The sequence below is a fragment of the Heptranchias perlo genome, chromosome 12 (genome assembly GCF_035084215.1).
Source record: "Heptranchias perlo isolate sHepPer1 chromosome 12, sHepPer1.hap1, whole genome shotgun sequence".
In the NCBI taxonomy this organism is placed as follows: domain Eukaryota; kingdom Metazoa; phylum Chordata; class Chondrichthyes; order Hexanchiformes; family Hexanchidae; genus Heptranchias; species Heptranchias perlo.
The window spans coordinates 66,391,709-66,414,400 of NC_090336.1; the positions used below are offsets into that span (position 1 = coordinate 66,391,709).

At 47.9% G+C, this 22,692-nt stretch overlaps 9 non-coding genes and 7 pseudogenes across 9 annotated transcripts; 12 read left to right on the forward strand and 4 right to left on the reverse strand.

Moving 5' to 3' along the window:
* Nucleotides 1–961: 961 nt before the first annotated feature.
* LOC137330588 (U2 spliceosomal RNA) lies at nucleotides 962–1,134 on the reverse strand (annotated as a pseudogene).
* A 1,844-nt stretch (nucleotides 1,135–2,978) lies between these two features.
* On the forward strand, nucleotides 2,979–3,169 carry LOC137328260 (U2 spliceosomal RNA). The gene has a single exon (XR_010964742.1). It is a non-coding gene; the product is annotated as a U2 spliceosomal RNA (small nuclear RNA).
* Nucleotides 3,170–3,982: 813 nt separating this feature from the next.
* LOC137330904 (U2 spliceosomal RNA) lies at nucleotides 3,983–4,173 on the forward strand. Its single transcript, XR_010965324.1, has one exon. It is a non-coding gene; the product is annotated as a U2 spliceosomal RNA (small nuclear RNA).
* A 1,122-nt stretch (nucleotides 4,174–5,295) lies between these two features.
* Nucleotides 5,296–5,486, forward strand: LOC137328235 (U2 spliceosomal RNA). The gene has a single exon (XR_010964718.1). It is a non-coding gene; the product is annotated as a U2 spliceosomal RNA (small nuclear RNA).
* An 816-nt stretch (nucleotides 5,487–6,302) lies between these two features.
* On the forward strand, nucleotides 6,303–6,414 carry LOC137328942 (U2 spliceosomal RNA; annotated as a pseudogene).
* Nucleotides 6,415–7,883: 1,469 nt separating this feature from the next.
* Nucleotides 7,884–8,056, reverse strand: LOC137330589 (U2 spliceosomal RNA; annotated as a pseudogene).
* A 1,844-nt stretch (nucleotides 8,057–9,900) lies between these two features.
* On the forward strand, nucleotides 9,901–10,091 carry LOC137328261 (U2 spliceosomal RNA). Its single transcript, XR_010964743.1, has one exon. It is a non-coding gene; the product is annotated as a U2 spliceosomal RNA (small nuclear RNA).
* An 812-nt stretch (nucleotides 10,092–10,903) lies between these two features.
* Nucleotides 10,904–11,099, forward strand: LOC137328982 (U2 spliceosomal RNA). Its single transcript, XR_010964880.1, has one exon. It is a non-coding gene; the product is annotated as a U2 spliceosomal RNA (small nuclear RNA).
* Nucleotides 11,100–11,916: 817 nt separating this feature from the next.
* Nucleotides 11,917–12,028, forward strand: LOC137328943 (U2 spliceosomal RNA; annotated as a pseudogene).
* A 1,469-nt stretch (nucleotides 12,029–13,497) lies between these two features.
* On the reverse strand, nucleotides 13,498–13,670 carry LOC137330590 (U2 spliceosomal RNA; annotated as a pseudogene).
* Nucleotides 13,671–15,510: 1,840 nt separating this feature from the next.
* On the forward strand, nucleotides 15,511–15,701 carry LOC137328262 (U2 spliceosomal RNA). Its single transcript, XR_010964744.1, has one exon. It is a non-coding gene; the product is annotated as a U2 spliceosomal RNA (small nuclear RNA).
* Nucleotides 15,702–16,514: 813 nt separating this feature from the next.
* LOC137330905 (U2 spliceosomal RNA) lies at nucleotides 16,515–16,705 on the forward strand. The gene has a single exon (XR_010965325.1). It is a non-coding gene; the product is annotated as a U2 spliceosomal RNA (small nuclear RNA).
* Nucleotides 16,706–17,827: 1,122 nt separating this feature from the next.
* On the forward strand, nucleotides 17,828–18,018 carry LOC137328236 (U2 spliceosomal RNA). Its single transcript, XR_010964719.1, has one exon. It is a non-coding gene; the product is annotated as a U2 spliceosomal RNA (small nuclear RNA).
* An 816-nt stretch (nucleotides 18,019–18,834) lies between these two features.
* LOC137328944 (U2 spliceosomal RNA) lies at nucleotides 18,835–18,946 on the forward strand (annotated as a pseudogene).
* A 1,469-nt stretch (nucleotides 18,947–20,415) lies between these two features.
* LOC137330592 (U2 spliceosomal RNA) lies at nucleotides 20,416–20,588 on the reverse strand (annotated as a pseudogene).
* A 1,844-nt stretch (nucleotides 20,589–22,432) lies between these two features.
* On the forward strand, nucleotides 22,433–22,623 carry LOC137328263 (U2 spliceosomal RNA). The gene has a single exon (XR_010964745.1). It is a non-coding gene; the product is annotated as a U2 spliceosomal RNA (small nuclear RNA).
* The last annotated feature ends 69 nt before the right edge of the window (nucleotides 22,624–22,692 follow it).

Consider the following 22,692-nt stretch of genomic DNA (forward strand, 5'->3'; position numbering starts at 1 on the left):
AAGATCCAGGAGTACGTGCTGCGGGACGCACTGAGGCGAGGTGCGACCTACGCAAAAGCTCTACGGGGAAAGGCACCGTGGAAGGCCACCCCACCTTGTATTGTACAGAATGTATTAGAAGATTTGGATTGTGACTTCAATTGTAATAACGGGATCGTAGTGTGTACGATCTGCATTTAATTGCCTCTCCTTTAAAATCCTCATTCTCTACCGCCCACCCAAGTCCCACACAAAGTTTCTCACTGAGATATCTTCACTGATTTCCTCCCTCAGCCTCTGCACCGAGCGACTTCTCATCCTTGATGATTTCAACGTCCATCTCAACTCATCATGCTCTCTCTCCTCTGAGTTCACTGCCCTCATTTCCTCCCTTAATCTCTCCCCTCCCATTCTCACTGCCATTCAGGCTACATCCCGGGCCCTGTTGGTCAGTTCTGGCGACAAGACGTTCGGCCAAATGTCATCATTGGTGACCGTGCCTTCAGTTGCCTCGGCCCTAAGCTCTGGAATTCCCTCCCTAAACCTCTCTGCCTCTCTACCTCTCTCGCCTCCTTTAAAACACTCCTTAAAACCTACCACTTTGACCAAGCTTTTAGTTACCTGTCCTAATATCTCCTTATGTGTCCCAGTGTCAAATTTTGTTTGATAATCGCTCCTGTGAAGCACCTTGGGAAGTTTCACTCCATTAAAGGCCCAATATAAATGCAAGTTGTTATTGTTGTATTGGTTTGAACTGTATTGCTTGAAATTTCATTTCTCTTTTTACATTGAACTGTGTGTATCCGTAAATTTTATGAAATAAAATATAAATTGACATTGAAAAAATGCTTAATTAATGATCACGAGCAAAGAAGGAGCTGGAGAGAGAAGAGAGGGTGTGAGTGACTCCATAATTGTGAGCTACTCAAAGGCATCTCGGTCTAAGAATTCAATAGTCGATCTGTTACTTCGAGGTTTCCCCTGAAGGAGGGCGGGGGGAGAGTGAAACTTTCCTGCAGCCCCTGCAATGGTGGAGCAAGTCCTTATTCCATCTCTGTGTTGCAAAATTTAATATTTGGCCCCCAGATAGGGGACATCACATGGTAATTTGTTAAGAATGTTACACTTGATCTTAACCAAAAGCCAAGAAATTATAATTTGTAAACTCCCTCCTGCTCTGATCTGTCTGCCCCCCTTCTTAAGATTTTTTTGTGGCCCATTGTGAAGCCAGATTTAGTTCTCTGACCATTTATTTCTGCTCAGTTAATGGGCCTGATGTCTGCTTTTGTTTAATGGGCTGGAGTCGGGGGAGGGGTCATGGTGTTGGCCCATCTCTGTACCTGAAACCTGTCTGTGTCAGCAAGGAGGGCTGGAGACAACAATACCCACTCACACCCAAACTGAGGAAAAGACAAGACACACAGTGCTGGGAGCGGATGAAACAGCAGCATTTTAGGTTCTACCTGGATTTTACGCAGGCAAGAGATGATTGAACGAGTTAAATGTTTCTCCTTTAGAAACCACGACTGATGGCAGAAAGAATACAGAGCGCTGATCTGTCACAGAGCACTCACAAGTAGAGGCCGGCTAAGCGTATTGCCAGGAGGAGTCTGGAAGCTACAGTAAGCACAAGAAACCAGGACGTAACACTGAAAGGGCAAAAAAAAGGAGACCAGCTGGGAGAGATAAAGGGGTCAGAGGGCAAAGGCTGTGACACACGCTCAGGTAAGCTCACTATTTTGTATTTCAAGTCAAAAGTTTTGTGACAGACTTTTTTACAGTATGGATAGTTTTCACTTTTCTAGCAGCTAGGATAAGCCTGTTCCCTTCCTCGAGCATCACGTCACACCTCTGATTGGTACTGGCCTCGGTTTTTCCGATTGCACCCCGGGGGCAGTAACTTATTTGTCCGACACTGATTTAAAGGGACTGCTTCTATTTTGGAACTCCACACTCCATCCAAAGCACTGTCTCAACCTCGCACAGCTGAACATAACTTAAAGGGCATGAAAGACCCCCCACATCCCCCGCCACCAGCGGTATTTAAAGGGATCATGCAGGAGTTACAGATTAGTTGCTGGATTATTTGTTTGGGCTGCTGGTGCATTTGAACGTGCCTCCTGTGTTGCTCTTGCACTGTCTCTGGGAACGGTGCGCCCAGATATTAAAAATGCTGAACAGATTTTTGGAGCCTGTATTATTACTCAGAATGCTGATATATTGCAACTGGGGTGTTTTTTGTTTTCTCCTGGTCTGGATGAGTGCCACTCCCTTTCTTCCTTTTCCCTCTTGCAGTTTTACCTTGGAGGGAAAGACGTCAGTCTCAGGTCACTTTTCAGGAAGCTGCAAGCCTGTGTATTGGGACGTGCCACTTTCCACAGACTTGGTCTCCTGATCTGCAGCATTTAACTCCAGTTGTTGTGTGAAAAATTACTGCAGTTTTAAACTGGCAGTTCCAGAATTAATTGTTTCCAAATCAGACATTTCCCGAAACAGAGAGAGCGAGAGACACAATGTTAACGGTTGGCAACGTTTAAACTGCCACAATTGAGAGGCGAAATAACTTCACGTTGCTGACTTTAAAAAAGCAAGCAGACAGTGTGTGTGTTTGGAGAGAGTGCACTGTGAATGGCCACATTGAAAGCAGTGAGATTAAACTGTGCTCCAAACTGAGTGTTAAGGTGAGTAAAAGGCACTGGTTTGGGTGGAGCATTGCGCTCAGGATGAGAGATTTTCTTGACGGTGCCAATTAATCTGCACCAGAAAATCATCCCCTGACTGGGTTCAAACCCAGGACGACAAATGAGTTTTAAATATTGCATCCTAACCACTAGACCACCAGGGGAGTTACCATCAATCCCCTGGAAACAGATACATGAGGCTGAACACATGGCTCCCTACAGTAGCAGCAGTGTCACCAGCAGAGGGCTTGAGTTGCCATTTCCACTTTGAGAGACTTTTCGCAGACAGTGAAATGGGAAACATCCATTCAGGAAGTTATCGCTTCTCGGCCTTTTTGCTCAGATCCAGTGTAGTTTCTGTTCTTATCAGTTTAATATCTGATACGTCCCCTATCTGGGGACCGAATATTAAATTGATTTTTGGAACAGAGAGATGGAACGAGAGCTTGCTCCGTCCACTCCGCGCATCGACCTGGTATAGCAGTGCTTCCAGGATCGGTGCAGCTCCCTTCGGGGAGATTCGAAAAACAAAAAGCAGATTTTGTTTCTTTTTTGGACCATATGTTATTACTGTAGTCAATATTGTTATAAAAGAAGGAAAACTTTTTACAGCTGCTTGACCATGCTCTCCTTTCCTTCGTAGGTTGTTGCTCGCTACGCGTTGTTCCTCGCCCGGCCGGTGTGCCATGTTGCCAACGCCGCTGACGCCACTTTCACTCCTGCTCAGCAAGGTAAGCAGCCACCATTGTGTTTTTCTTCCCGTATCTGTCCATGGGGACTTGGCCTATATTTCAGGGTGAGGCCTGACCACGTTTCCCGCTCGACAGCTAAGCTGGAGGTTGCCCCCTGTTGGATTTCCGTGCGACTGCAGGCACGGGCGCCTCTATTGGAAAAGGATGGGTGGGTGGGTGGGGGTTGGTTGTGTTGGGCACATGCACCCCGCCCTGCCCGCCACGCCTGCTGCAGTCTATTGCCCATGCCACCCTGCCTGTCTCCTACGATTTATTGCCGGGAACCAGCCTTAGGAAACCCCAGACTTTACTTGGCAGCTGCAGGACCGATTCTGCGCTCCATTGAGATCCTGCGCGCCCGTTGATTAAGCACCCGAAAATGCAAAAGCTGTGATCGTGTTACCTCAGCCAAAGGGAAGGGGGGTGTTACGCAGATGGCTTTTCATCTTGGTTAGATGTCCTGGCAAAAAATGTTCTCTTGCTCAAAGTCTGCCGGCCACTCTTCACACCTAAGCTCAGTCACCCAACACCATTTTGAAGAAGGAGAGAGAGTCCGAGGAAGAATGGAGCAGGAGCGGGAGTTTACCGGTTATCGCTTCTCGGCCTTTTGGCTCAGATCAAGTGTAGTTTCTGTTCTTATCAGTTTAATGTCTGATACGTCCCCTATCTGGGGACCGAATATTAAATTGCTTTTTGGAACAGGGAGATGGAACAAGAGCTTGCTCCGTCCACTCCGCGCATCGACCTGGTATTGCAGTGCTTCCAGGATCGGTGCAGCTCCCTTCGGGGAGATTCAAAAAACAAAAAGCAGATTTTGTTTCTTTTTTGGACCATATGTTATTACTGTAGTCAATATTGTTGGAAAAGACGGAAAACTTTTTACAGCTGCTTGACCATGCTCTCCTTTCCTTCGTAGGTTGTTGCTCGCTACGCGTTGTTTCTCACCCGGCCGGTGCGCCATGTTGCCAACGCCGCTGACGCCACTTTCACTCCTGCTCAGCAAGGTAAGCAGCCACCATTGTGTTTTTCTTCCCGTATCTGTCCATGGGGACTTGGCCGATATTTCAGGGTGAGGCCTGACCACGTTTCCTGCTCGACAGCTAAGCTGGAGGTTGCCCCCTGTTGGATTTCTGTGCAACGGCCGCCTCTATTGGAAAAGGATGGGTGGGTGGGTGGGGGTTGGTGGTGTTGGGCACATGCACCCCGCCCTGCCCGCCACGCCTGCTGCAGTCTATTCCCATGCCACCCTGCCTGTCTTCTATGACTTATTGCCGGGAACCAGCCTTAGGAAACCCCAGACTTTACTTGGCAGCTGCAGGACTGATTCCGCGCTCCATTGACTTGGTCTCCTCACCTGAAACATTTAACTCCAGTTATTGTGTGAAAAATTACTGCAGTTTTAAACTGGCAGTTCCAGAATTAATTGTTTCCAAGTCAGACATTTCCCGAAACAGAGAGCGCGAGAGAGACACAATGTTAAAGGTTGGCAATGTTTAAACTGCCACAAGTGAGAGGCGAAATATCCTCACGTTGCTGACTTTAAAAAAGCAAGCCGACAGTGTGTGTGTTTGGAGAGAGTGCACTGTGAATGGCCACATTGGAAGCTGTGCCATTTCCACTTTGACAGTCTTTTCACAGTCAGTGATGGTGCCAATTAATCTGCACCAGAAAATCATCCCCTGACTGGGTTCAAACCCAGGACGACAAATGAGTTTTAAATATTGCATCCTAACCACCAGACCACCAGGGGAGTTACCATCAATCCCCTGGAAACATATACATAAGGCTGAACACATGGCTCCCTACAGTAGCAGCAGTGGCACCAGCAGAGGGCTTGAGTTGCCATTTCCACTTTGAGAGACTTTTCGCAGACAGTGAAATGGGAAACATCCATTCAGGAAGTTATCGCTTCTCGGCCTTTTTGCTCAGATCCAGTGTAGTTTCTGTTCTTATCAGTTTAATATCTGATACGTCCCCTATCTGTGGACCGAATATTAAATTGATTTTTGGAACAGGGAGATGGAACAAGAGCTTGCTCCGTCCACTCCGCGCATCGACCTGGTATAGCAGTGCTTCCAGGATCGGTGCAGCTCCCTTCGGGGAGATTCGAAAAACAAAAACAGATTTTGTTTCTTTTTTGGACCATATGTTATTACTGTAGTCAATATTGTTATAAAAGAAGGAAAACTTTTTACAGCTGCTTGACCATGCTCTCCTTTCCTTCGTAGGTTGATGCTCGCTACGCGTTGTTCCTCGCCCGGCCGGTGCGCCATGTTGCCAACGCCGCTGACGCCACTTTCACTCCTGCTCAGCAAGGTAAGCAGCCACCATTGTGTTTTTCTTCCCGTATCTGTCCATGGGGACTTGGCCTATATTTCAGGGTGAGGCCTCACCACGTTTCCCGCTCGACAGCTAAGCTGGAGGTTGCCCCCTGTTGGATTTCCGTGCGACTGCAGGCACGGCCGCCTCCATTGGAAAAGGATGGGTGGGTGGGTGGATGGGGGTTGGTGGTGTTGGGCACATGCACCCCGCCCTGCCCGCCACGCCTGCTGCAGTCTATTGCCCATGCCACCCTGCCTGTCTCCTACGACTTATTGCCGGGAACCAGCCTTAGCAAACCCCAGACTTTACTTGGCAGCTGCAGGACCGATTCTGCGCTCCATTGAGATCCTGCGCGCCCGTTGATTAAGCACCCGAAAATGCAAAAGCTGTGATCGTGTTACCTCAGCCAAAGGGAAGGGGGGTGTTACGCAGATGGCTTTTCATCTTGGTTAGATGTCCTGGCAAAAAATGTTCTCTTGCTCAAAGTCTGCCGGCCACTCTTCACACCTAAGCTCAGTCACCCAACACCATTTTGAAGAAGTAGAGAGAGTCCGAGGAAGAATGGAGCAGGAGCGGGAGTTTACCGGTTATCGCTTCTCGGCCTTTTGGCTCAGATCAAGTGTAGTTTCTGTTCTTATCAGTTTAATATCTGATACGTCCCCTCTCTGGGGACCAAATATTAGGTGCAGGGAGGATGTTCCCGATGGCTGGGGAGTCCAGAACCAGGGGTCACAGTCTCAGGATACGGGGTATGCCATTTAGAACCGAGAGGAGGAGAAATTTCTTCACTCAGAGTGTGGTGAACCTGTGGAATTCTCTGCCACAGAAGGCAGTGGAGGCCAAGTCATTGGATGTATTCAAGAAGGAGATAGATATATTTCTTCATGCTAAAGGGATCAAGGGAGATGGGGAAAAAGCGGGAACAGGGTACTGAGTTAGACGATCAGCCATGATCATTTTGAATGGCCTACTCTTGCTCCTATTTTCTATGTTTCTCTGTTCTCTATGTCCCGGTTCATCCCAAACAGTCCGATAACACAGGACGCTGTGCTCTACGGGCTGATCCCCGGGACGCACACAGAGGCAGATATCAACTGCTGCTGGAAGACCATCATGTCGGTGAAGAAGGCCCTTTGGTCCACCCGAGACCTGCTGGTCTTCCAGCTGAAGGAGCTGTCCAGGATTGAGTGTTGCCGAGTGGCACATTCCAAGATCCAGGAGTACGTGCTGCGGGACGCACTGAGGCGAGGTGCGACCTACGCAAAAGCTCTACGGGGAAAGGCACCGTGGAAGGCCACCCCACCTTGTATTGTACAGAATGTATTAGAAGATTTGGATTGTGACTTCAATTGTAATAACGGGATCGTAGTGTGTACGATCTGCATTTAATTGCCTCTCCTTTAAAATCCTCATTCTCTACCGCCCACCCAAGTCCCACACAAAGTTTCTCACTGAGATATCTTCACTGATTTCCTCCCTCAGCCTCTGCACCGAGCGACTTCTCATCCTTGATGATTTCAACGTCCATCTCAACTCATCATGCTCTCTCTCCTCTGAGTTCACTGCCCTCATTTCCTCCCTTAATCTCTCCCCTCCCATTCTCACTGCCATTCAGGCTACATCCCGGGCCCTGTTGGTCAGTTCTGGCGACAAGACGTTCGGCCAAATGTCATCATTGGTGACCGTGCCTTCAGTTGCCTCGGCCCTAAGCTCTGGAATTCCCTCCCTAAACCTCTCTGCCTCTCTACCTCTCTCGCCTCCTTTAAAACACTCCTTAAAACCTACCACTTTGACCAAGCTTTTAGTTACCTGTCCTAATATCTCCTTATGTGTCCCAGTGTCAAATTTTGTTTGATAATCGCTCCTGTGAAGCACCTTGGGAAGTTTCACTCCATTAAAGGCCCAATATAAATGCAAGTTGTTATTGTTGTATTGGTTTGAACTGTATTGCTTGAAATTTCATTTCTCTTTTTACATTGAACTGTGTGTATCCGTAAATTTTATGAAATAAAATATAAATTGACATTGAAAAAATGCTTAATTAATGATCACGAGCAAAGAAGGAGCTGGAGAGAGAAGAGAGGGTGTGAGTGACTCCATAATTGTGAGCTACTCAAAGGCATCTCGGTCTAAGAATTCAATAGTCGATCTGTTACTTCGAGGTTTCCCCTGAAGGAGGGCGGGGGGAGAGTGAAACTTTCCTGCAGCCCCTGCAATGGTGGAGCAAGTCCTTATTCCATCTCTGTGTTGCAAAATTTAATATTTGGCCCCCAGATAGGGGACATCACATGGTAATTTGTTAAGAATGTTACACTTGATCTTAACCAAAAGCCAAGAAATTATAATTTGTAAACTCCCTCCTGCTCTGATCTGTCTGCCCCCCTTCTTAAGATTTTTTTGTGGCCCATTGTGAAGCCAGATTTAGTTCTCTGACCATTTATTTCTGCTCAGTTAATGGGCCTGATGTCTGCTTTTGTTTAATGGGCTGGAGTCGGGGGAGGGGTCATGGTGTTGGCCCATCTCTGTACCTGAAACCTGTCTGTGTCAGCAAGGAGGGCTGGAGACAACAATACCCACTCACACCCAAACTGAGGAAAAGACAAGACACACAGTGCTGGGAGCGGATGAAACAGCAGCATTTTAGGTTCTACCTGGATTTTACGCAGGCAAGAGATGATTGAACGAGTTAAATGTTTCTCCTTTAGAAACCACGACTGATGGCAGAAAGAATACAGAGCGCTGATCTGTCACAGAGCACTCACAAGTAGAGGCCGGCTAAGCGTATTGCCAGGAGGAGTCTGGAAGCTACAGTAAGCACAAGAAACCAGGACGTAACACTGAAAGGGCAAAAAAAAGGAGACCAGCTGGGAGAGATAAAGGGGTCAGAGGGCAAAGGCTGTGACACACGCTCAGGTAAGCTCACTATTTTGTATTTCAAGTCAAAAGTTTTGTGACAGACTTTTTTACAGTATGGATAGTTTTCACTTTTCTAGCAGCTAGGATAAGCCTGTTCCCTTCCTCGAGCATCACGTCACACCTCTGATTGGTACTGGCCTCGGTTTTTCCGATTGCACCCCGGGGGCAGTAACTTATTTGTCCGACACTGATTTAAAGGGACTGCTTCTATTTTGGAACTCCACACTCCATCCAAAGCACTGTCTCAACCTCGCACAGCTGAACATAACTTAAAGGGCATGAAAGACCCCCCACATCCCCCGCCACCAGCGGTATTTAAAGGGATCATGCAGGAGTTACAGATTAGTTGCTGGATTATTTGTTTGGGCTGCTGGTGCATTTGAACGTGCCTCCTGTGTTGCTCTTGCACTGTCTCTGGGAACGGTGCGCCCAGATATTAAAAATGCTGAACAGATTTTTGGAGCCTGTATTATTACTCAGAATGCTGATATATTGCAACTGGGGTGTTTTTTGTTTTCTCCTGGTCTGGATGAGTGCCACTCCCTTTCTTCCTTTTCCCTCTTGCAGTTTTACCTTGGAGGGAAAGACGTCAGTCTCAGGTCACTTTTCAGGAAGCTGCAAGCCTGTGTATTGGGACGTGCCACTTTCCACAGACTTGGTCTCCTGATCTGCAGCATTTAACTCCAGTTGTTGTGTGAAAAATTACTGCAGTTTTAAACTGGCAGTTCCAGAATTAATTGTTTCCAAATCAGACATTTCCCGAAACAGAGAGAGCGAGAGACACAATGTTAACGGTTGGCAACGTTTAAACTGCCACAATTGAGAGGCGAAATAACTTCACGTTGCTGACTTTAAAAAAGCAAGCAGACAGTGTGTGTGTTTGGAGAGAGTGCACTGTGAATGGCCACATTGAAAGCAGTGAGATTAAACTGTGCTCCAAACTGAGTGTTAAGGTGAGTAAAAGGCACTGGTTTGGGTGGAGCATTGCGCTCAGGATGAGAGATTTTCTTGACGGTGCCAATTAATCTGCACCAGAAAATCATCCCCTGACTGGGTTCAAACCCAGGACGACAAATGAGTTTTAAATATTGCATCCTAACCACTAGACCACCAGGGGAGTTACCATCAATCCCCTGGAAACAGATACATGAGGCTGAACACATGGCTCCCTACAGTAGCAGCAGTGTCACCAGCAGAGGGCTTGAGTTGCCATTTCCACTTTGAGAGACTTTTCGCAGACAGTGAAATGGGAAACATCCATTCAGGAAGTTATCGCTTCTCGGCCTTTTTGCTCAGATCCAGTGTAGTTTCTGTTCTTATCAGTTTAATATCTGATACGTCCCCTATCTGGGGACCGAATATTAAATTGATTTTTGGAACAGAGAGATGGAACGAGAGCTTGCTCCGTCCACTCCGCGCATCGACCTGGTATAGCAGTGCTTCCAGGATCGGTGCAGCTCCCTTCGGGGAGATTCGAAAAACAAAAAGCAGATTTTGTTTCTTTTTTGGACCATATGTTATTACTGTAGTCAATATTGTTATAAAAGAAGGAAAACTTTTTACAGCTGCTTGACCATGCTCTCCTTTCCTTCGTAGGTTGTTGCTCGCTACGCGTTGTTCCTCGCCCGGCCGGTGTGCCATGTTGCCAACGCCGCTGACGCCACTTTCACTCCTGCTCAGCAAGGTAAGCAGCCACCATTGTGTTTTTCTTCCCGTATCTGTCCATGGGGACTTGGCCTATATTTCAGGGTGAGGCCTGACCACGTTTCCCGCTCGACAGCTAAGCTGGAGGTTGCCCCCTGTTGGATTTCCGTGCGACTGCAGGCACGGGCGCCTCTATTGGAAAAGGATGGGTGGGTGGGTGGGGGTTGGTTGTGTTGGGCACATGCACCCCGCCCTGCCCGCCACGCCTGCTGCAGTCTATTGCCCATGCCACCCTGCCTGTCTCCTACGATTTATTGCCGGGAACCAGCCTTAGGAAACCCCAGACTTTACTTGGCAGCTGCAGGACCGATTCTGCGCTCCATTGAGATCCTGCGCGCCCGTTGATTAAGCACCCGAAAATGCAAAAGCTGTGATCGTGTTACCTCAGCCAAAGGGAAGGGGGGTGTTACGCAGATGGCTTTTCATCTTGGTTAGATGTCCTGGCAAAAAATGTTCTCTTGCTCAAAGTCTGCCGGCCACTCTTCACACCTAAGCTCAGTCACCCAACACCATTTTGAAGAAGGAGAGAGAGTCCGAGGAAGAATGGAGCAGGAGCGGGAGTTTACCGGTATCGCTTCTCGGCTTTTGGGCTCAGATGATTGGTTGGGGGGGGGTAGACGGGAGGGGAGTTAATGTTGATACGTCCCCTATCTGGGGACCGAATATTAAATTGCTTTTTGGAACAGGGAGATGGAACAAGAGCTTGCTCCGTCCACTCCGCGCATCGACCTGGTATTGCAGTGCTTCCAGGATCGGTGCAGCTCCCTTCGGGGAGATTCAAAAAACAAAAAGCAGATTTTGTTTCTTTTTTGGACCATATGTTATTACTGTAGTCAATATTGTTGGAAAAGACGGAAAACTTTTTACAGCTGCTTGACCATGCTCTCCTTTCCTTCGTAGGTTGATGCTCGCTACGCGTTGTTCCTCGCCCGGCCGGTGCGCCATGTTGCCAACGCCGCTGACGCCACTTTCACTCCTGCTCAGCAAGGTAAGCAGCCACCATTGTGTTTTTCTTCCCGTATCTGTCCATGGGGACTTGGCCTATATTTCAGGGTGAGGCCTCACCACGTTTCCCGCTCGACAGCTAAGCTGGAGGTTGCCCCCTGTTGGATTTCCGTGCGACTGCAGGCACGGCCGCCTCCATTGGAAAAGGATGGGTGGGTGGGTGGATGGGGGTTGGTGGTGTTGGGCACATGCACCCCGCCCTGCCCGCCACGCCTGCTGCAGTCTATTGCCCATGCCACCCTGCCTGTCTCCTACGACTTATTGCCGGGAACCAGCCTTAGCAAACCCCAGACTTTACTTGGCAGCTGCAGGACCGATTCTGCGCTCCATTGAGATCCTGCGCGCCCGTTGATTAAGCACCCGAAAATGCAAAAGCTGTGATCGTGTTACCTCAGCCAAAGGGAAGGGGGGTGTTACGCAGATGGCTTTTCATCTTGGTTAGATGTCCTGGCAAAAAATGTTCTCTTGCTCAAAGTCTGCCGGCCACTCTTCACACCTAAGCTCAGTCACCCAACACCATTTTGAAGAAGTAGAGAGAGTCCGAGGAAGAATGGAGCAGGAGCGGGAGTTTACCGGTTATCGCTTCTCGGCCTTTTGGCTCAGATCAAGTGTAGTTTCTGTTCTTATCAGTTTAATATCTGATACGTCCCCTCTCTGGGGACCAAATATTAGGTGCAGGGAGGATGTTCCCGATGGCTGGGGAGTCCAGAACCAGGGGTCACAGTCTCAGGATACGGGGTATGCCATTTAGAACCGAGAGGAGGAGAAATTTCTTCACTCAGAGTGTGGTGAACCTGTGGAATTCTCTGCCACAGAAGGCAGTGGAGGCCAAGTCATTGGATGTATTCAAGAAGGAGATAGATATATTTCTTCATGCTAAAGGGATCAAGGGAGATGGGGAAAAAGCGGGAACAGGGTACTGAGTTAGACGATCAGCCATGATCATTTTGAATGGCCTACTCTTGCTCCTATTTTCTATGTTTCTCTGTTCTCTATGTCCCGGTTCATCCCAAACAGTCCGATAACACAGGACGCTGTGCTCTACGGGCTGATCCCCGGGACGCACACAGAGGCAGATATCAACTGCTGCTGGAAGACCATCATGTCGGTGAAGAAGGCCCTTTGGTCCACCCGAGACCTGCTGGTCTTCCAGCTGAAGGAGCTGTCCAGGATTGAGTGTTGCCGAGTGGCACATTCCAAGATCCAGGAGTACGTGCTGCGGGACGCACTGAGGCGAGGTGCGACCTACGCAAAAGCTCTACGGGGAAAGGCACCGTGGAAGGCCACCCCACCTTGTATTGTACAGAATGTATTAGAAGATTTGGATTGTGACTTCAATTGTAATAACGGGATCGTAGTGTGTACGATCTGCATTTAATTGCCTCTCCTTTAAAATCCTCATTCTCTACCGCCCACCCAAGTCCCACACAAAGTTTCTCACTGAGATATCTTCACTGATTTCCTCCCTCAGCCTCTGCACCGAGCGACTTCTCATCCTTGATGATTTCAACGTCCATCTCAACTCATCATGCTCTCTCTCCTCTGAGTTCACTGCCCTCATTTCCTCCCTTAATCTCTCCCCTCCCATTCTCACTGCCATTCAGGCTACATCCCGGGCCCTGTTGGTCAGTTCTGGCGACAAGACGTTCGGCCAAATGTCATCATTGGTGACCGTGCCTTCAGTTGCCTCGGCCCTAAGCTCTGGAATTCCCTCCCTAAACCTCTCTGCCTCTCTACCTCTCTCGCCTCCTTTAAAACACTCCTTAAAACCTACCACTTTGACCAAGCTTTTAGTTACCTGTCCTAATATCTCCTTATGTGTCCCAGTGTCAAATTTTGTTTGATAATCGCTCCTGTGAAGCACCTTGGGAAGTTTCACTCCATTAAAGGCCCAATATAAATGCAAGTTGTTATTGTTGTATTGGTTTGAACTGTATTGCTTGAAATTTCATTTCTCTTTTTACATTGAACTGTGTGTATCCGTAAATTTTATGAAATAAAATATAAATTGACATTGAAAAAATGCTTAATTAATGATCACGAGCAAAGAAGGAGCTGGAGAGAGAAGAGAGGGTGTGAGTGACTCCATAATTGTGAGCTACTCAAAGGCATCTCGGTCTAAGAATTCAATAGTCGATCTGTTACTTCGAGGTTTCCCCTGAAGGAGGGCGGGGGGAGAGTGAAACTTTCCTGCAGCCCCTGCAATGGTGGAGCAAGTCCTTATTCCATCTCTGTGTTGCAAAATTTAATATTTGGCCCCCAGATAGGGGACATCACATGGTAATTTGTTAAGAATGTTACACTTGATCTTAACCAAAAGCCAAGAAATTATAATTTGTAAACTCCCTCCTGCTCTGATCTGTCTGCCTTCTTAAGATTTTTTTGTGGCCCATTGTGAAGCCAGATTTAGTTCTCTGACCATTTATTTCTGCTCAGTTAATGGGCCTGATGTCTGCTTTTGTTTAATGGGCTGGAGTCGGGGGAGGGGTCATGGTGTTGGCCCATCTCTGTACCTGAAACCTGTCTGTGTCAGCAAGGAGGGCTGGAGACAACAATACCCACTCACACCCAAACTGAGGAAAAGACAAGACACACAGTGCTGGGAGCGGATGAAACAGCAGCATTTTAGGTTCTACCTGGATTTTACGCAGGCAAGAGATGATTGAACGAGTTAAATGTTTCTCCTTTAGAAACCACGACTGATGGCAGAAAGAATACAGAGCGCTGATCTGTCACAGAGCACTCACAAGTAGAGGCCGGCTAAGCGTATTGCCAGGAGGAGTCTGGAAGCTACAGTAAGCACAAGAAACCAGGACGTAACACTGAAAGGGCAAAAAAAAGGAGACCAGCTGGGAGAGATAAAGGGGTCAGAGGGCAAAGGCTGTGACACACGCTCAGGTAAGCTCACTATTTTGTATTTCAAGTCAAAAGTTTTGTGACAGACTTTTTTACAGTATGGATAGTTTTCACTTTTCTAGCAGCTAGGATAAGCCTGTTCCCTTCCTCGAGCATCACGTCACACCTCTGATTGGTACTGGCCTCGGTTTTTCCGATTGCACCCCGGGGGCAGTAACTTATTTGTCCGACACTGATTTAAAGGGACTGCTTCTATTTTGGAACTCCACACTCCATCCAAAGCACTGTCTCAACCTCGCACAGCTGAACATAACTTAAAGGGCATGAAAGACCCCCCACATCCCCCGCCACCAGCGGTATTTAAAGGGATCATGCAGGAGTTACAGATTAGTTGCTGGATTATTTGTTTGGGCTGCTGGTGCATTTGAACGTGCCTCCTGTGTTGCTCTTGCACTGTCTCTGGGAACGGTGCGCCCAGATATTAAAAATGCTGAACAGATTTTTGGAGCCTGTATTATTACTCAGAATGCTGATATATTGCAACTGGGGTGTTTTTTGTTTTCTCCTGGTCTGGATGAGTGCCACTCCCTTTCTTCCTTTTCCCTCTTGCAGTTTTACCTTGGAGGGAAAGACGTCAGTCTCAGGTCACTTTTCAGGAAGCTGCAAGCCTGTGTATTGGGACGTGCCACTTTCCACAGACTTGGTCTCCTGATCTGCAGCATTTAACTCCAGTTGTTGTGTGAAAAATTACTGCAGTTTTAAACTGGCAGTTCCAGAATTAATTGTTTCCAAATCAGACATTTCCCGAAACAGAGAGAGCGAGAGACACAATGTTAACGGTTGGCAACGTTTAAACTGCCACAATTGAGAGGCGAAATAACTTCACGTTGCTGACTTTAAAAAAGCAAGCAGACAGTGTGTGTGTTTGGAGAGAGTGCACTGTGAATGGCCACATTGAAAGCAGTGAGATTAAACTGTGCTCCAAACTGAGTGTTAAGGTGAGTAAAAGGCACTGGTTTGGGTGGAGCATTGCGCTCAGGATGAGAGATTTTCTTGACGGTGCCAATTAATCTGCACCAGAAAATCATCCCCTGACTGGGTTCAAACCCAGGACGACAAATGAGTTTTAAATATTGCATCCTAACCACTAGACCACCAGGGGAGTTACCATCAATCCCCTGGAAACAGATACATGAGGCTGAACACATGGCTCCCTACAGTAGCAGCAGTGTCACCAGCAGAGGGCTTGAGTTGCCATTTCCACTTTGAGAGACTTTTCGCAGACAGTGAAATGGGAAACATCCATTCAGGAAGTTATCGCTTCTCGGCCTTTTTGCTCAGATCCAGTGTAGTTTCTGTTCTTATCAGTTTAATATCTGATACGTCCCCTATCTGGGGACCGAATATTAAATTGATTTTTGGAACAGAGAGATGGAACGAGAGCTTGCTCCGTCCACTCCGCGCATCGACCTGGTATAGCAGTGCTTCCAGGATCGGTGCAGCTCCCTTCGGGGAGATTCGAAAAACAAAAAGCAGATTTTGTTTCTTTTTTGGACCATATGTTATTACTGTAGTCAATATTGTTATAAAAGAAGGAAAACTTTTTACAGCTGCTTGACCATGCTCTCCTTTCCTTCGTAGGTTGTTGCTCGCTACGCGTTGTTCCTCGCCCGGCCGGTGTGCCATGTTGCCAACGCCGTTGACGCCACTTTCACTCCTGCTCAGCAAGGTAAGCAGCCACCATTGTGTTTTTCTTCCCGTATCTGTCCATGGGGACTTGGCCTATATTTCAGGGTGAGGCCTGACCACGTTTCCCGCTCGACAGCTAAGCTGGAGGTTGCCCCCTGTTGGATTTCCGTGCGACTGCAGGCACGGGCGCCTCTATTGGAAAAGGATGGGTGGGTGGGTGGGGGTTGGTTGTGTTGGGCACATGCACCCCGCCCTGCCCGCCACGCCTGCTGCAGTCTATTGCCCATGCCACCCTGCCTGTCTCCTACGATTTATTGCCGGGAACCAGCCTTAGGAAACCCCAGACTTTACTTGGCAGCTGCAGGACCGATTCTGCGCTCCATTGAGATCCTGCGCGCCCGTTGATTAAGCACCCGAAAATGCAAAAGCTGTGATCGTGTTACCTCAGCCAAAGGGAAGGGGGGTGTTACGCAGATGGCTTTTCATCTTGGTTAGATGTCCTGGCAAAAAATGTTCTCTTGCTCAAAGTCTGCCGGCCACTCTTCACACCTAAGCTCAGTCACCCAACACCATTTTGAAGAAGGAGAGAGAGTCCGAGGAAGAATGGAGCAGGAGCGGGAGTTTACCGGTTATCGCTTCTCGGCCTTTTGGCTCAGATCAAGTGTAGTTTCTGTTCTTATCAGTTTAATGTCTGATACGTCCCCTATCTGGGGACCGAATATTAAATTGCTTTTTGGAACAGGGAGATGGAACAAGAGCTTGCTCCGTCCACTCCGCGCATCGACCTGGTATTGCAGTGCTTCCAGGATCGGTGCAGCTCCCTTCGGGGAGATTCAAAAAACAAAAAGCAGATTTTGTTTCTTTTTTGGACCATATGTTATTACTGTAGTCAATATTGTTGGAAAAGACGGAAAACTTTTTACAGCTGCTTGACCATGCTCTCCTTTCCTTCGTAGGTTGTTGCTCGCTACGCGTTGTTTCTCACCCGGCCGGTGCGCCATGTTGCCAACGCCGCTGACGCCACTTTCACTCCTGCTCAGCAAGGTAAGCAGCCACCATTGTGTTTTTCTTCCCGTATCTGTCCATGGGGACTTGGCCGATATTTCAGGGTGAGGCCTGACCACGTTTCCTGCTCGACAGCTAAGCTGGAGGTTGCCCCCTGTTGGATTTCTGTGCAACGGCCGCCTCTATTGGAAAAGGATGGGTGGGTGGGTGGGGGTTGGTGGTGTTGGGCACATGCACCCCGCCCTGCCCGCCACGCCTGCTGCAGTCTATTCCCATGCCACCCTGCCTGTCTTCTATGACTTATTGCCGGGAACCAGCCTTAGGAAACCCCAGACTTTACTTGGCAGCTGCAGGACTGATTCCGCGCTCCATTGACTTGGTCTCCTCACCTGAAACATTTAACTCCAGTTATTGTGTGAAAAATTACTGCAGTTTTAAACTGGCAGTTCCAGAATTAATTGTTTCCAAGTCAGACATTTCCCGAAACAGAGAGCGCGAGAGAGACACAATGTTAAAGGTTGGCAATGTTTAAACTGCCACAAGTGAGAGGCGAAATATCCTCACGTTGCTGACTTTAAAAAAGCAAGCCGACAGTGTGTGTGTTTGGAGAGAGTGCACTGTGAATGGCCACATTGGAAGCTGTGCCATTTCCACTTTGACAGTCTTTTCACAGTCAGTGATGGTGCCAATTAATCTGCACCAGAAAATCATCCCCTGACTGGGTTCAAACCCAGGACGACAAATGAGTTTTAAATATTGCATCCTAACCACCAGACCACCAGGGGAGTTACCATCAATCCCCTGGAAACATATACATAAGGCTGAACACATGGCTCCCTACAGTAGCAGCAGTGGCACCAGCAGAGGGCTTGAGTTGCCATTTCCACTTTGAGAGACTTTTCGCAGACAGTGAAATGGGAAACATCCATTCAGGAAGTTATCGCTTCTCGGCCTTTTTGCTCAGATCCAGTGTAGTTTCTGTTCTTATCAGTTTAATATCTGATACGTCCCCTATCTGTGGACCGAATATTAAATTGATTTTTGGAACAGGGAGATGGAACAAGAGCTTGCTCCGTCCACTCCGCGCATCGACCTGGTATAGCAGTGCTTCCAGGATCGGTGCAGCTCCCTTCGGGGAGATTCGAAAAACAAAAACAGATTTTGTTTCTTTTTTGGACCATATGTTATTACTGTAGTCAATATTGTTATAAAAGAAGGAAAACTTTTTACAGCTGCTTGACCATGCTCTCCTTTCCTTCGTAGGTTGATGCTCGCTACGCGTTGTTCCTCGCCCGGCCGGTGCGCCATGTTGCCAACGCCGCTGACGCCACTTTCACTCCTGCTCAGCAAGGTAAGCAGCCACCATTGTGTTTTTCTTCCCGTATCTGTCCATGGGGACTTGGCCTATATTTCAGGGTGAGGCCTCACCACGTTTCCCGCTCGACAGCTAAGCTGGAGGTTGCCCCCTGTTGGATTTCCGTGCGACTGCAGGCACGGCCGCCTCCATTGGAAAAGGATGGGTGGGTGGGTGGATGGGGGTTGGTGGTGTTGGGCACATGCACCCCGCCCTGCCCGCCACGCCTGCTGCAGTCTATTGCCCATGCCACCCTGCCTGTCTCCTACGACTTATTGCCGGGAACCAGCCTTAGCAAACCCCAGACTTTACTTGGCAGCTGCAGGACCGATTCTGCGCTCCATTGAGATCCTGCGCGCCCGTTGATTAAGCACCCGAAAATGCAAAAGCTGTGATCGTGTTACCTCAGCCAAAGGGAAGGGGGGTGTTACGCAGATGGCTTTTCATCTTGGTTAGATGTCCTGGCAAAAAATGTTCTCTTGCTCAAAGTCTGCCGGCCACTCTTCACACCTAAGCTCAGTCACCCAACACCATTTTGAAGAAGTAGAGAGAGTCCGAGGAAGAATGGAGCAGGAGCGGGAGTTTACCGGTTATCGCTTCTCGGCCTTTTGGCTCAGATCAAGTGTAGTTTCTGTTCTTATCAGTTTAATATCTGATACGTCCCCTCTCTGGGGACCAAATATTAGGTGCAGGGAGGATGTTCCCGATGGCTGGGGAGTCCAGAACCAGGGGTCACAGTCTCAGGATACGGGGTATGCCATTTAGAACCGAGAGGAGGAGAAATTTCTTCACTCAGAGTGTGGTGAACCTGTGGAATTCTCTGCCACAGAAGGCAGTGGAGGCCAAGTCATTGGATGTATTCAAGAAGGAGATAGATATATTTCTTCATGCTAAAGGGATCAAGGGAGATGGGGAAAAAGCGGGAACAGGGTACTGAGTTAGACGATCAGCCATGATCATTTTGAATGGCCTACTCTTGCTCCTATTTTCTATGTTTCTCTGTTCTCTATGTCCCGGTTCATCCCAAACAGTCCGATAACACAGGACGCTGTGCTCTACGGGCTGATCCCCGGGACGCACACAGAGGCAGATATCAACTGCTGCTGGAAGACCATCATGTCGGTGAAGAAGGCCCTTTGGTCCACCCGAGACCTGCTGGTCTTCCAGCTGAAGGAGCTGTCCAGGATTGAGTGTTGCCGAGTGGCACATTCCAAGATCCAGGAGTACGTGCTGCGGGACGCACTGAGGCGAGGTGCGACCTACGCAAAAGCTCTACGGGGAAAGGCACCGTGGAAGGCCACCCCACCTTGTATTGTACAGAATGTATTAGAAGATTTGGATTGTGACTTCAATTGTAATAACGGGATCGTAGTGTGTACGATCTGCATTTAATTGCCTCTCCTTTAAAATCCTCATTCTCTACCGCCCACCCAAGTCCCACACAAAGTTTCTCACTGAGATATCTTCACTGATTTCCTCCCTCAGCCTCTGCACCGAGCGACTTCTCATCCTTGATGATTTCAACGTCCATCTCAACTCATCATGCTCTCTCTCCTCTGAGTTCACTGCCCTCATTTCCTCCCTTAATCTCTCCCCTCCCATTCTCACTGCCATTCAGGCTACATCCCGGGCCCTGTTGGTCAGTTCTGGCGACAAGACGTTCGGCCAAATGTCATCATTGGTGACCGTGCCTTCAGTTGCCTCGGCCCTAAGCTCTGGAATTCCCTCCCTAAACCTCTCTGCCTCTCTACCTCTCTCGCCTCCTTTAAAACACTCCTTAAAACCTACCACTTTGACCAAGCTTTTAGTTACCTGTCCTAATATCTCCTTATGTGTCCCAGTGTCAAATTTTGTTTGATAATCGCTCCTGTGAAGCACCTTGGGAAGTTTCACTCCATTAAAGGCCCAATATAAATGCAAGTTGTTATTGTTGTATTGGTTTGAACTGTATTGCTTGAAATTTCATTTCTCTTTTTACATTGAACTGTGTGTATCCGTAAATTTTATGAAATAAAATATAAATTGACATTGAAAAAATGCTTAATTAATGATCACGAGCAAAGAAGGAGCTGGAGAGAGAAGAGAGGGTGTGAGTGACTCCATAATTGTGAGCTACTCAAAGGCATCTCGGTCTAAGAATTCAATAGTCGATCTGTTACTTCGAGGTTTCCCCTGAAGGAGGGCGGGGGGAGAGTGAAACTTTCCTGCAGCCCCTGCAATGGTGGAGCAAGTCCTTATTCCATCTCTGTGTTGCAAAATTTAATATTTGGCCCCCAGATAGGGGACATCACATGGTAATTTGTTAAGAATGTTACACTTGATCTTAACCAAAAGCCAAGAAATTATAATTTGTAAACTCCCTCCTGCTCTGATCTGTCTGCCCCCCTTCTTAAGATTTTTTTGTGGCCCATTGTGAAGCCAGATTTAGTTCTCTGACCATTTATTTCTGCTCAGTTAATGGGCCTGATGTCTGCTTTTGTTTAATGGGCTGGAGTCGGGGGAGGGGTCATGGTGTTGGCCCATCTCTGTACCTGAAACCTGTCTGTGTCAGCAAGGAGGGCTGGAGACAACAATACCCACTCACACCCAAACTGAGGAAAAGACAAGACACACAGTGCTGGGAGCGGATGAAACAGCAGCATTTTAGGTTCTACCTGGATTTTACGCAGGCAAGAGATGATTGAACGAGTTAAATGTTTCTCCTTTAGAAACCACGACTGATGGCAGAAAGAATACAGAGCGCTGATCTGTCACAGAGCACTCACAAGTAGAGGCCGGCTAAGCGTATTGCCAGGAGGAGTCTGGAAGCTACAGTAAGCACAAGAAACCAGGACGTAACACTGAAAGGGCAAAAAAAAGGAGACCAGCTGGGAGAGATAAAGGGGTCAGAGGGCAAAGGCTGTGACACACGCTCAGGTAAGCTCACTATTTTGTATTTCAAGTCAAAAGTTTTGTGACAGACTTTTTTACAGTATGGATAGTTTTCACTTTTCTAGCAGCTAGGATAAGCCTGTTCCCTTCCTCGAGCATCACGTCACACCTCTGATTGGTACTGGCCTCGGTTTTTCCGATTGCACCCCGGGGGCAGTAACTTATTTGTCCGACACTGATTTAAAGGGACTGCTTCTATTTTGGAACTCCACACTCCATCCAAAGCACTGTCTCAACCTCGCACAGCTGAACATAACTTAAAGGGCATGAAAGACCCCCCACATCCCCCGCCACCAGCGGTATTTAAAGGGATCATGCAGGAGTTACAGATTAGTTGCTGGATTATTTGTTTGGGCTGCTGGTGCATTTGAACGTGCCTCCTGTGTTGCTCTTGCACTGTCTCTGGGAACGGTGCGCCCAGATATTAAAAATGCTGAACAGATTTTTGGAGCCTGTATTATTACTCAGAATGCTGATATATTGCAACTGGGGTGTTTTTTGTTTTCTCCTGGTCTGGATGAGTGCCACTCCCTTTCTTCCTTTTCCCTCTTGCAGTTTTACCTTGGAGGGAAAGACGTCAGTCTCAGGTCACTTTTCAGGAAGCTGCAAGCCTGTGTATTGGGACGTGCCACTTTCCACAGACTTGGTCTCCTGATCTGCAGCATTTAACTCCAGTTGTTGTGTGAAAAATTACTGCAGTTTTAAACTGGCAGTTCCAGAATTAATTGTTTCCAAATCAGACATTTCCCGAAACAGAGAGAGCGAGAGACACAATGTTAACGGTTGGCAACGTTTAAACTGCCACAATTGAGAGGCGAAATAACTTCACGTTGCTGACTTTAAAAAAGCAAGCAGACAGTGTGTGTGTTTGGAGAGAGTGCACTGTGAATGGCCACATTGAAAGCAGTGAGATTAAACTGTGCTCCAAACTGAGTGTTAAGGTGAGTAAAAGGCACTGGTTTGGGTGGAGCATTGCGCTCAGGATGAGAGATTTTCTTGACGGTGCCAATTAATCTGCACCAGAAAATCATCCCCTGACTGGGTTCAAACCCAGGACGACAAATGAGTTTTAAATATTGCATCCTAACCACTAGACCACCAGGGGAGTTACCATCAATCCCCTGGAAACAGATACATGAGGCTGAACACATGGCTCCCTACAGTAGCAGCAGTGTCACCAGCAGAGGGCTTGAGTTGCCATTTCCACTTTGAGAGACTTTTCGCAGACAGTGAAATGGGAAACATCCATTCAGGAAGTTATCGCTTCTCGGCCTTTTTGCTCAGATCCAGTGTAGTTTCTGTTCTTATCAGTTTAATATCTGATACGTCCCCTATCTGGGGACCGAATATTAAATTGATTTTTGGAACAGAGAGATGGAACGAGAGCTTGCTCCGTCCACTCCGCGCATCGACCTGGTATAGCAGTGCTTCCAGGATCGGTGCAGCTCCCTTCGGGGAGATTCGAAAAACAAAAAGCAGATTTTGTTTCTTTTTTGGACCATATGTTATTACTGTAGTC